Genomic DNA, 14098 nt, shown 5'->3' with positions numbered 1-14098 from the left:
TGAGCCACTGAAGGTTTATTTTCTGTGTCTCCCTTTTATTATTTTGGTACCAGTTTATTATTAAACCTTTAATAATTTTGCTCTTTAAAAGCTCTCACTAGGGAAAAAAAAGAAAGAAAGAAAATTCTCATCTATTTCATAACGAGAAGCCTTCAATCTTTAGTGAAACTACCAGAAGCAAAACCTGTATTTCCTGCAAACCATACCATCATCTTGGCATTTTCCTTGATAAAGTATCTGCTTTAATGATTTGCCTCAGACTTCAAGCTATTTTCTTATTACACACTTTTTAATCTCATCAGTGCTTCTCCTTGCAATTATTTCTTGTGCTGTTGTAATTTTCAATTGGTCTTTTTTAATTTCACTTTGTGTGTCGGCTGATAGCACACCTGACCTTTAAGGCATTCATTCATTTTGCAGTAACCTCTGGCGCCCACATTTCCCCGGACTTTCTTTTGCAGAATGTTTTTATCCTTCCTTTTTGCATCTCTTCCACATTTTGCTCTAAAATGATTTATCATCCCTGTTGTCCTCAGGAATCGCTTTTGTTCTAATTGCAAAGCTAAATAAATTGGACTCCTTCACTGTCACTTTGGAAAATTCTCTCAGTTGAACATTTCTAATTGTTACAGCCTAGATAGCTCCTAAAAATTAAGGTCAGAACCGCTCCATTTCAAGAGTGTTACCAAGTATTGTCAACACAAGGAAAATCTTTTTTATGTATAAACAAACCTTTAGCCAAGTTTTCTCCTATATCTTAGAGGGTTTTCCATGTGTTTTTAAATGCTTTGACTATTGCTGTAGCACCCTCAAAACCAGGAGAGACCAAATATAGAAAAGGGCAATGTCCAGATCACGTATAAACATAGAACTGTGACCCACAATCTGCAGCAACCAGTCCGGGAATCAACACACTCTCTGTAAGTCAGCTTTGTAGGAAGTCAGACCACTATCTCCAGCAACCAGTGCCAGAAGCCAAAATAACCCCTGTAACAATTGGCTCAAAGTGGCCAGGTCTTGATGAGTAACTAACAGCTTCCCTGATTTTTGCCCCCAACATCCAACGTGGGAACAACAGAGAAAGCCCAGGGTGCCTCCCTGACCACCCCCATAGGATTCCCCACCTCCAGCCGCCCCAGGCCAGCAGCATCCAGTCAGGGCATTCACTCCTCGAGCCTTCGCTTTTCCCCCTCCAAACGCAAGTGATGGTGGCCGACTCCCTTGCTAGAAGCAAACTCTGAATAGATAATCTTGTTCTCATTGGGGTGGTCTTCATTTATATCCACACTTAGCTTTCAAAAACTCTGGTAGAGCTTAACTTTTAGACATAATATGAAGACTAAAATGTCTATTCCATTTTCTATTTTATTATGCCTAGAGATACAAAGCTTAAACTTCTAGATGTTAGTCACATCTTTTCAATTAAAAATCACACTTACTACAGTGGCTTTTTACTTAACTTAAAGTAACTATTTGCCCTGTTACCTGAGGGCTTATGTATTTACAATCTCCTATTTTCTGAGATCTTGCCCTGCGCTAGGCCCTGGGCAGCACCCAAGTCAGTAAGACATGGTATCGACTAGATGCTCACAGTCCAGTGCGGAGAGGACACGCCCATCACTTTATAGCCTGTTATTCGTTTCACCGAGTATCAGAACGTGGCCTGTCACTTGTACATGTCAAATTTAGTACAAGGCAGTAGGAATATTTTACATCTAATGGAGAAAGAATGGGTTTCTCCCCAGGTTTCTACTGGCTCCTACCTGGAGCAGTGGTTCAGAAAGATCAAAGTGATATGACCTTCCTGACAACTCAGAACCCTATTGAAATGGCTCTGGTTTCCAGAAATAGTAGTCAGAAAGCGAGGCTGAAAGGGAGCAGATCGCCAGGTCTTGATGGAAACACAGAACCCTCTACCCTTACCAGGAAGCTTCGTTTCTATTCTAGCCAAATATAGGGCTTTCCTTTGGGCAACTAACGGAGTCTCTAACAGCAGAACCCAGATCAAAGCCCAGGATTGGTTTAAAGAATGGGAGGAAAGCCTTTTGTGCCTATAACTTTTCCCGTCTAAGTGGAGGACCACGCTGGCTGCTTCTGGAGCACACTGTCTTCTCTCCGGTAGCGCAGCAGCCCTTCCTCAGGTCGCTCGCAAGTAAGCGGGAGCCCCCACGGGGTAGCTCCGATGTGAGGACTCAGCCAGGTGTTTTCATTCCTGCTTGAAGGCACTGAGGTTCACACTTTCCAATTTAGAACCAGAAAGATGTGTTTCTCCACACCCCACCTTAGTTACTCCACCGCTTGTGAGAAAGGACTATTTCTCCATATAAATCTACATATTCATATACACAGTCGAGATGTATGCTACAGCAGCCTCCAGGCAGGGCTATCACAGAACAGCCAGCATAACAATGAAGTTGAACCAGTCTTGAAAAAAATAAATCATGACAATTAAGAGGAAGAGTTATGTGGTGAAGTATCGTGCAGTTTGATACCAGGGCTCTACCAGGAGTTCTGATATAAGAGAATTACTAATTAGCCTGTGTGCTTGGACCATTCATTTGTTTTAGTTTCCATTTAACCTAACTGAAATGCAAAATTCCCTGTTTGGGATAGCTGCTAACGAAGATTATTAGGCCTTCTCATCATGTATCAGTGTAGAAATTTTTTCCCCCCAAAGCTGCACTTCCAGGGGCGCATGCTTCCGGCTGCCTGGCTGAAAAGGAATATTTGTAAATCTCAGTCACAAGGCCCAGCATGAGCATTCAACAATATGCTAATTTCAGGCCCTAATTTCTGTACGCTTTTCAAGCCAGGGCATAACACTCACCAGAGTCAGATTCCGAAGTGAAAATATTACACAAAATATTTCAGTTACCCCCAAACTCCTACGGCTGCTCTGGGGTTACCTTGAAGGTATATCTAAAGAGATTACCTAAGTGAAAGAAGGGTTTTCTGTTCACTAACATAGGTTTGGAAGATATATTCAGGAGATATTTATTTCCTTTTTCTCTTTCCAAATGAATGACAATCTTTTCTACCTTTCAAGGCCCCCGGGAAGAACGTGCCAGGTGGCTCAGTGACTCTTCATCTGCCCCTTAATATACCCTCCTCCCAGTGATTTTGCTATTAGGTTCATGCCTGCCCTGAGAAAAACACTTTCACACTATAAAAATTAGGGCACGGATTGTGTTTAAGATGATACGTTTACACATACGCATGAATTCTAATTTGAAGGATTAATTATACATTCCTTCTACCCGTAAACTGAACCAGAATCAGATATTCATGATCCCTGCACAAGGAAATAAAGAAACCTCATCTTAAAGTCACTCACGCTCTCATATAAAGTGTGATTTCTAACCCCACCACTTTAACGAGTAGAAGCTGATTCAAACTTCCCTTCCACTGAGCCCGCACCAAAGCATTTTATATTCTTCCAGATTCTTTATTGGCTTGTACTTGGTAATTAATCCCCCAAGTGTAATATAAAGCTAGTCAAATACAAATATCCAGGCTCCTTGGAGCAGCCAGCTGTGCAGGTGACGCAGGTAAACAGATCAGCATCTAGAACCTGATTGGAAAACGGGGGCCAGGGACGTGGGAGGGGGAAGGAATGAGAAGAGGAGGCTGCAAAATCAACCAAGCAACACTTCTATTTCCAGAGAAGGCAGAAATCACCGGCTAGGTTAAAAATGGCCAAGAAATTTTATTGCCAGCTTATTTCCACAATGTAAACATTATTAAATGAAAAGAAACAAGAAACCAATTCAGTTCCAGTGTGAATGTAAATAACTGTAATAGGCAATGCAGCAGCACACCAGATCTGACCCCCTGGGTCTCAGGCTCATAAACCTCCTCTGCTTATGATGACAAAATGCTTCAGGGTATATTATACCCAGGACCAATGAAACTGCATGCAAAATTGAACACCTCCCAATCCATGACTCTTATTCATTCTTTGTGGATGGAAATGTGCGATTAGAAGACCACCTTCTCAGAGTTTTGCTCTCGTTTCAAATTCTTTCCAGAAAAGCAACTGTCTAAGCAGAGGAATGAGTTATCTTAGTTGTTATCATCAATTGGTTCAGCAGAAAAAAAAACAAACTGGAAAAAAAGCAGATTCCTTTGAAAAGCATATGTTCTTTATAAATCTCTTTAGAATTCTTAGAACCAACTAATATGATAATTAACATGCTACAAGAATTCCAGTCTGTGGATATAACAATGGGTATTAGAAAATCACTGAAAATTACAATCTCACAACTAAATCATTGGTGTAAAAAGAATAATTTTGACGCCTGATCATAATCCTTATGCAGGTTATAATCTGGGGAGAAAACAAGACGTTGGGGAAACAGTAAAGACCTTATGTGTGTAAATAAGTAGATTGCAAAGTCAATTTTCTGAGAAAAGGGAAATTGGTGAGAAAAGGCATTTTCAAGAAAGACACTTATGAAGGCAGCTAGGATTTTAGCTAACCCTTGAAGGATGAGGAAGACAGAAGTAGCAGGGAAATATTCCAGCTGTGAAGAATGCCGTGAGTGAGGCATAGACCATAAAATGGCCATATACAAGAGTAACAAAGAAAAAACCGATAGCTTCTCTATATGCTTGGAACAACCAAATGAACAATGTAACAAAAAATTGCATTCACAAGAGTCATAAGTTTAAAAAAAAACTATAAAGCACCTATGAATAAATCTCTCAAATGTGCAAGAACCAAGTAAACATTCTAAAACTTCTCTGGAGGATAAGCTGGCTGAATGGAGAGAGGTATCCATTCCTACAGGAGGCCACTCAATGCCAATACTGCTGATCATTTTTCCTTAATTTATATGTTCAGTGAAAGTTCCATAAATATCTTAATATTTGTAGAACTTTACAGAACTTGACAGACTGATCCTAAAAGTCATGTAACAGAGAAACACAACATGAATAGCAAAGAAATTTTGAGAGAAGAAGGAAGGAACACTTGCTTGGTATAACACAGCACTGTAGGAAATTAAACAGTGTGAATAAAAGGTTCTGGAAATGATAAATACATCAGTGGAATGAAACAAAGTATTCGGGAACAATCCCAGTTATTTAGAGCTGAAAATATTAAAAGGTGGCATTTCAAAGCAGTGGGAAAGGATGTACTATTCAGTTTGCCCATATAGTGTTGGAACAATCGGCTATACATTTTTTTTTTAACTATAAGTTTAGATCCCTGCATTGCATTAATAACACATCACTTCTCAATGCACTAAAGGACTCAATGTGAAAAAACAAAACTCTGGTAGTGTGGGGGAAAATAGGAGACTTGTTTATAACCTTTGAGAGAGGTGGGAACCTTTTTTAAATAAGAGGAGCAAAAAGGGGAAAAATGGATAAATCTGACTACATAAAAATTGTAATCTTCATTACAAAAGGCAAGCCCCACCTGAGAGAAAATATTTGCAAATAATAACACAAAGAACTGATATCCACAATTTTTTAATTTCCAGTGGTCTTCCCTTCCCCTACTCAACTTCCCAGTATGAGCATTGCTCATAAGTCAGTAAGCATCTTCTCTCCTCCTCCTGGTAAGAGCTGGAAAAATATTCTTGAGCTAGAACCAGAACAATGCAGAAGGCAGCACAGTTCAGAAAGTACAAGTGAACACAATCCTTCCGAAAACATGAAACACATGCTCAGGGCAAGAGGTAGATCTCCCTTTCTTGTCACCACAGTTGTGAGAAACAGATTGAGCTGAGCTGCCAAAACAAGCTCCCTCAAAAGCAGGGTTTTGTTTTTTGTTTTTTCCAAAAACCAGATGAGATATGGCTGCAAACAAGTCATAATTTCCAAAGCAGAGAAAAAGAAAAGCAACAAGAATGGAATTCTGCTCTGATACCCTTCAGGAAACTTGCTAATAAGTGGGGTCCAGGAAAGTCCAAATCATTCAAAAGTAAACAAAATACATAGAAGGATCCCAGCAGGATATTGATGCAATAATGGAATAATGAAAAATAGAAGAGGTGAGTAAAATGTTATTAACAGATGAATAACACTCACCAAAACAAGAAAAAAAGATCAGAACAATTTGTAGCCAAACATTTTGTTAGGAATGAAAAGTGTAATGACCCCTAGAATGAAACCACAGAAATATAAACTCTGTAGTATCAGAAGTACTACACAACACACATGCACATGCACACCAAAAACAGGAAAGAAAAATGCTTAACATCTACAAAACTAGAAAATATATCAGCATTATATAAGAGAACTAAGACCAAGTTTATCTGTCCTATCGATAACTGTAAATTCAGCTAACCAGCTAAATTCAACAATTAAGAAAGAATTTTCATTTGATCACAAAACAAAAACTGTATATAAAAGAAAAATCTAAATGGAACTGAGAAGGTTGACCCTGAAAGGAAGGGTGAGAGTAGATTTGGAAATAAAACCCAAACAAAGCCAAAAAAGGAGGGAGGGGAGGAGGGGAGGAGGAGGAGGAGAAATCATGGTCTTATTAAGAGATGCTGTGAAATATAGAACCAAAAGCTTTTCAAGGTCAAAAAAATTACAAGGACAAAGATATTCAAGATTTCAAAAGGTGCAATTCACAATGAAGATAATTTAGGAATATCCATGGTCCTAATAGCATGGCCAGAACATCTATCAACATCTTGAAAGCAAAAAAATGCAGGAAACACGAGGAGAAAGAGACACAAACAAGCTAGTAGTAGGAAATGTTCATTTTCAGTCCAAAGCAAGTAGATAAAAACAAGTCCTACAAGACTAAAAACTTGCTAGCAAGTAAAATCCTAAGTATTCCGTGTTCAGACACTTTTGTTAAGAGGATATTTAGCTTAATGTCATCACATTGGACACTAGAAATCGGTGTGATATGGGTTTGAGAAGAGCAGAGCTGCAAGTCACATGAATTTTACATTTGACCATATTCAGTTTTACCACCACATAGAAGAAAAGGAGGATGTCCTAAAGGCCTCGGGCAGTTCAGAGAAGCATTGCTAAAAAAGGAGACAGAAAGTGGAAAAATATTCTTTTGTATCATGAGACAGAAGGAACTATGTCTTTTTTATTTAATGTAGGAAATGCCTGTTTAATTAGTCCTATTAATGTTCTCCTTTTATACCTTATGTTGATGTATATATTTGTATTCATAATATCCGTAGCATATAAGTACAGCAGTATGTATTGAATTTAGAAATAAACAATATATATGAAGGAAAAACATCAAGATTTAAATAATTTAAGTAACAATTAGTAAGTTATATCTAATTTATATACATAACTCAGAAAATAGTGAAGGCAACATTCTTGGTAAGTACCTGTGAGCAATTCATACAAATTAGCTACGTATTTGACCCCCAAAACATTTATAAATTCAGAAGCACCAAATGGACAGCCACAGTCTAGTAGGCAGATTTCTGGCCTCACAGCCTTCAACCCTGGTGTCACTTCCATGGGGTACATGAAAATGATTTCATTTAGGCAACCAACCAGTTGAACTTTAAAATAAGGAGATCATCCTGGATGATCCAAGTGGTGTCAATGTAATCATATGAGCGTTTCAAAGCAGAGCATTTTCCTAGCTGAGGGCAGAAGAGGAATTCAAAGAGATACAGAGGTAGGGGAATATTTAAAGCCTGAGAATGACTCCAACCTTGCCAGCTTGAACATGGAGGGAGCCACATGCAAAACACGTGAAGGAAAGTAAATCTACCAGGAACGACTGAGGTTGGAAGAGGATCCCAGGCCCCAGAGGAGAACCTTGATTCAGCTTTCCAAGACCCTGAACAGGGAAACCAGGTGAGCCCACCAGCTGGTCTGACCTTCAGAACTGAGATAATAAACATGGGCTGTTTTAAGCTGCTAAATTTGTGGTAATTTGTTACACAACAAATTATACATGGTTACCTCTGAAAAGAGGAGTAAGACTGATTGGGGTCAGAGGAGATTTAGGTTCATAGGTACAATTAGTGTTACAGTGTGAATTCGCGCACGGGATGAGAAAGACTTCTCACATAAAGATTAGGATATACAGAAGTAAAAAGTTATTTACTTTCCTAAGAAAGAAAGAGACAGAGAGAGGAGGAGTGGAAGTTCCAGGCAGTTGAGGAAAAGTAGCTTGGTTCTTTTAAAGGGTAAACGTGATTTTTTTTCCTTGCTGCAGACTGATAACAGAAGCGGCTGCATCTGGTTTTTTCCATTTTCTTTTCTCTGTGAGGTTGGTTTTATCACAGTCCTTGAAATGTGGTCCTGGCAGCAAATGAGGCAGAGAGCTCACACCCCTACTGAGCTGCTTAAAAAACTCTTAAAACAATTTAAGCCACAGGTGTGTGATCAAACAAAGGGGCAGTCATGTTGTGAGTTTTCTCTTCAAAGGGGCAATTATGTGCCATGAGTTTATTCCTCTTTCTCTTTGATAGGTTATTAGTAAGGTCACCTTTCAGTTAGAACTTTTAACAAGAATATATTTATGATGTCCACAGAGTTGATTTTAAAATTATAAATCCTAACTCAAAAATCCTCAGCTCAAGAACGAGGATTAAATCTGAACATTGTGGTTGGGCAGAACGTGAGAGTAGAATGTGAAAATGAGGTCACTATCAGATTTTAAATAAAAATATATGAATATTTGTTTGTTCAGGTTTATTTTGTTCTAAAATTATTGCTAAATGTATGGAAACTCTATAAACTTGAAAAATGGATTGATCTTTAAATGAACTAACAAGGTTTTCTCAGAATTTATGTCTGAAAGTAGTTGGTTAGTATGGGAAATATTTCATCCAAAGAAGTAAAATATCAGTAGTAATAAAGAGACTTACTTTTTTCCCCTCAAAAGAGTCAATGAGAACTATAAGCAGTGATTTATTTGACCCCTTTTTATAGTAAAATGCTGCCAAAGTGGACATTATTACACTACATATTTTACTGCCAGGTAGGTGATCACCTACCCATGAATTTGTCTTGGCAATCATTAGTAACACATTTTTAACATTTTCATACACTTCACACTTGAATGAGTCTCACACACCTGAAATTACCACATCAGAAGCTATTTCAACCATTCAGAACATAGGAGTAGTTATAGTCCTGATGTCTTCAAAATTTTAGCTCACACACTATGATATACCAACTTGGTAGTTTCAATGTACCTATAATATTTTTAAAGAACTTAAATTGAGTTTAAATTTACTTTACAAATGTACATAACCTCACATTTATTTTATGTTTCTCTACGTAACCAGCTAATTTAGCTTTTCAAAAGACCCTTACAAATACACTTCATACAAAGTCACTTTCCACCCTGGAATCTGGCCTTTCTCACCCATTTTCTGAAGAGAAGATTCCCAAGACATTTCTGATAATGACTTCTCTGTGATTTATTCTCATCAAAATTATTCATATTCATATAGTTTGACTGAAGCCTTTCTGAGTTTTGTCCTCACATAACGATTTAAGAATGAGCCAATTTGTTGCCCATTCATTTCCACAGTATCTATTTTTCTTACCTAGAAATGCTGATACAGATGTTATATCACAAACAGGATAAGAGAAGAATGGTCTTTTAAATTTCATTAAATAATTAACCAGCACTAGCTAAGAAAAAAAGAGGGAAAAAACCCACATTTCTTAATCATCTGATAGCAATGACCAAAAAATACAGGAAAATATATGAAAACATAAGAAAAAAACACAAATGACTAAACAAAATAATACATTAATAGGAAGTATGTCCTAATTTTGAATATTTTCTAAGTCATTAAACATAAGAAATGAACAGCTTTGAGGGGTCCTCTTCTATCAATTTCCCCAGTTTACTTTCTGATTAATCATCTCTAGTTTTCCCATAGCTATTTACTCGGGAAGCCACTATTGTATTTTCTTTGAATAAGTGTCCTCAAAAAATGAAAATCAACTATTTTTTAAATATATTTCATATTTTCTTGGTGGAAATAGAAGCTAGATTTGAGAGGGTGGCGCAGTGAATAGGCAGTTGAGACGGGGAATGTAGGCTGATTTTTAAGCTATGTTTAGTTGGAAAGTGATAGAGAAAGCGGAGTGGCCAGGGAGGGAAGCTAGCTGTAAGTGGCTAAGTCTGTATGTTTAATTATTTCTTGATAAAATCAAGCATGTATCATGCCTGGTATCTAGTTAGGCACTTAATAAGTTTGTTATATGTATGAATCTAATAGACATTCTGTTTCTGAAATCAGAAGTCATAGAACGTATTTAACGCTAGTTAAGGATACCTGATCAGGAAATAATATCATTGTCATGATTTTCTCTTTGACTACAACCCCACTAAAGTCAGACACTAGATTTTAGGAAATAATAATGCAAAATGCCATATTAGAAAAGCAATAGGTATGCTTTGTATCAGAAGCACAACAATATGCACACACACACACACACACACACACACACACACACACCAAAAAGCAGCAAAGAAGAGACCTCACAACATAAGATAGTATAGTATCTTGATAAGTTGAAGATTATCATGGGTAGGCATTCCTTCATCTCTCTAGCTAGTGTCCTTCATTCCAGGGTTCCATGGTCAGGTGCACTTTGCAAACCCTATCCTCAAGCAACTCGGAGAGAAAAATGAGTGAGTGGAGACAGACAGGTGGAGAGGAGCCTTGAGCTGCTGTTAGACCTACATGAGTTATACCTGACTAATTAAGAACCAATTTTTTAAAAGGCATTTATACTACATAAGCTAAACCTGGAGGATTTATGCTACCAAAAAATATTTTTTAACTCTATTTAACTCTAATTATGTTAACTCTAACAAAGAGTTAAAAGGTCTTTATCCAACCATTTGCAGCAACACAGGGACAACGGAAATCAAGAGTTCTGTTCCAGGCAGGTCCATCTCTACCCTGAAGCAGAGATGTTAGTTTGGCAGTTAAATATATAGATTTATAGCCCAGGGAAGTAATTTGTGCTGCATTACAATGTAAGGACATAGCATGCAGAGAATTCCTGATGCCTTGCTCTGAACGATACGACATAGGGAGAGGCGGCTGCCAAGGAATAGAAAGTCCAGGATTAAGCGTTGGTGCACCCCAACATCCAGTGATCAGAGAAGAGACAAGGAAGAATCAACAAAGATGACTGTGGTGGGGCAGGCAGTGGGCCCCTGGACAGGGAAAGAGTGGATGTTGATTTTATAGAAGCAACAGGAACGTGTTTTATAAGGTAGGAAGGAAGAATCAACTGCACTGAATGCAGCTCGGTTGAGTAAGTTGAGCTTAAGGACGTGCTTTAGGACTTAACCACAGGAGAGGTTGATGATTTTGACCAGAGCGGCTTAGGGGGGAGGTGGGCATGGAAAGTTAATGTTGCTCAGTGTTGCTTCTAAAGATCATGGTCACAACTTGACGACCCTGTATGACCCTGGTGAGGTCCAGTCCTAACACCCCCTGACTACGCCTCCCACCAACACCCACTTCTTCACTTCCTTTGGGTTAGATTCTACTTCAGTAAGAAAACTGAGGTCCTTGAACATCAACTGCCTCAACTTCCTGCCACCCCTACATCCCTACAAATTTGCCTGCATCTGCCTCTATACTTGCTTTCACCATTCAGAAAATAAGTGCCCCTCCTGCTGTCCAAGCCAGGTCAGTTACGAGGCTGCTCCATCCCATTCATTTCTTTTTCCCTCAGACTTTGTTCTATTATCCTCCATCTCCTTCCAGCACCTCAAATTTATCCATAAAATCTTTGTGCACCTTTCCCTGAAGTATTACTCCCCAGCCACTGCCCTTTCTTTCACCATCCCTTCTCAACTAAACATATCTTAAAAATCAGCCTACCTTCCCCATCTCAACTTCCCACTCACTGCTCCAGCCCTCAAATCTCGCTTCTACTTCCGCCGTTCCAATGGAATTGCTCTCAGACATCAGTCACCTCCAGGTGAACACTTTCGTGTTATCTCACGTAATTTTCCTGCTACACTTGACTTTACTTATTTTTCGAATCTTGAAATTTGGTGCTTACTCAGATTTCCTGATATTACTAGTGTTTCCTTCTGCTTTCTCAGTTTCTTTTCATACGTTGGTGTTGGCATCCAGGGTTCATGCTTTCTCTTTCCGTACTCTTGAGTGATATCTTCCACTCGTATAGCATTGATCATCACATAGACACTGAAAGTTTCCAAATCTACATTTTTATTTCTGGTCTCTTTGTGATTTCTAAATCATAAATTAATTGATTACCAGCCATCAAATGTAACAAGGACCAAACAGAATTGCCTTTTTCCAGCCCACACCCAAATTTCTGACATGTATTAACATGATTAGGGGCTTAACTAATTAATAAGTCAGAGCCAACCTGAGAATATGTGGTCTAGGCAAATCCAGGAGGCTACAGACAAAATCACCTAAGTACCTAGAAGTTGTTCTCACAGTGTTCCCCCTTTTCAATTCTGGCTTCAGTTTTCAATAATTTGCAAGGTGCTGAGCTAACCATAGGGCAACACTTTCCTATGTGGAAAAACAGTTTTTCTATGGAGAGGATCATGGTTAACAGCTTTAGAACCTTGAAAAGAAGGCAGCATGTGGGCAAAAGGAAAGAAAGTAATAAGTCCTGGTTCTCTGATGAAAATGTCCTATAGAAGCCAGGTCATCCACACATGAGGAGACAGATCCATGGCCATCCTTGTAGAGTTCTGCTGGAAACTGCAGCTGGCTGGTCCTGTAACTGCTCTGGTGACAACATGGTACAAGTGACCAGCAAAAACAGTGGATTCTATTAGCTATCACAAATGTAGATTGCGTAGTCGGAGTAGGTTATATGCATCGAGGGATAAGGATGTTAAACTTTGTCTCTACCACACCAAGAAGACACGGTAGGAAAGTCAAGGTCCAGAGACAGAAAGGACAGAGAGCCACGGTGTTTCTAAGGGATTAGTGACAGCAACTATTCGTGGTTTCAGAACTTTTGATGCACCGGCGTCTGTAAATGCCTGCCTTGGAGCGGTTCTTTAGCGAGGCAGAAAGTGCCAGGGAAGGGCATGCCAAGTTTCCAGCTACTTTCCTCTACCCTCTACTGGGTAGAGGAAAATCAGAGGAGTGTAGAAAATGCCTAAAAATATGACATTGTAGAAATTGTTAATGAGGCGGAAGGAAAAGGAACCAAGCAACACGCTTTGGAGATGCAGGCTGGGCTGAGAGACGGGTTAGAGGTATTGCTGCTAAGGCAGCTCACGTTCATGATGACCTGAAGAACCTTCTGATCTGCAGCGGAAACGCAGCAGAAATGAGAAAGAAAAAACCTGGGCAAAGGTGATGGACACCTCACGAGCGAGGGGAAGGCCACAGAGTCCTTGTCTCAAATTCAGGATCAAGTTTTGTTCACAGACGCCAAGGCAAGTTATGACAATAAAAGACTGAGGTACAGACAATAAATCTACAGGCATCGAGGACTGTCAACCACCAAACCTCAACAGCCAGGGCAAGGACGGATCCCAGCAGGCACACGTGGTTTTCTGCTGCTGTGGAGGGCAGGCTAGATGAAGGCAGCACGGGCACTACAGGGAAGCGTGTGTGGGGTTGTGGGTGAGCCAACCCACCCCTTCACAAGCTCGAACAACCCTCTCCCCAGCCAGCAAGGACACAGGCAAAGGCTCTGCAGTCGGACAGTGGAGAATAAGTGGCTACCGTCTTCCTGTGAACATCACTGTCCCCAAGACCCTCAACAACAACAACTGGCAGGGTTAGGTATTGGTGGGATGAATGCATAAGCTTTTTATTCCTTGGAAGAATTTGGAATTTTCAGAATAAGTTAGGACTATCACAGTCTTCTCACAGTATTCCAATCCAACAGGTCTGCCAATGGGAGTTTACTACACAGGCTTCGTCTTCCAGACTGCAGTATCTGCACTAAACCAAAGGCTGGTTGTGATGGTTAATTTTAGGTGTCAACTTGACTGAGCTAAGGGATACCCAGATATCTAGCAAAACGTTATGTCTCAATATGTCTGGGAGGCTGTTTCCAGAAGACATCAGCATTAGAATCAGTAGACTGAGTAAAGATCTGCCCTCCTCCATATGGGAGGGCACCATCCAATATGTTGCGGGCCAACATAGAAGAAAACGGT

The sequence above is a fragment of the Propithecus coquereli genome, unplaced genomic scaffold, assembly GCF_000956105.1.
Source record: "Propithecus coquereli isolate 6110/MARCELLA unplaced genomic scaffold, Pcoq_1.0 Scaffold55, whole genome shotgun sequence".
In the NCBI taxonomy this organism is placed as follows: domain Eukaryota; kingdom Metazoa; phylum Chordata; class Mammalia; order Primates; family Indriidae; genus Propithecus; species Propithecus coquereli.
Note: the sequence above shows the minus strand (reverse complement) of the source record.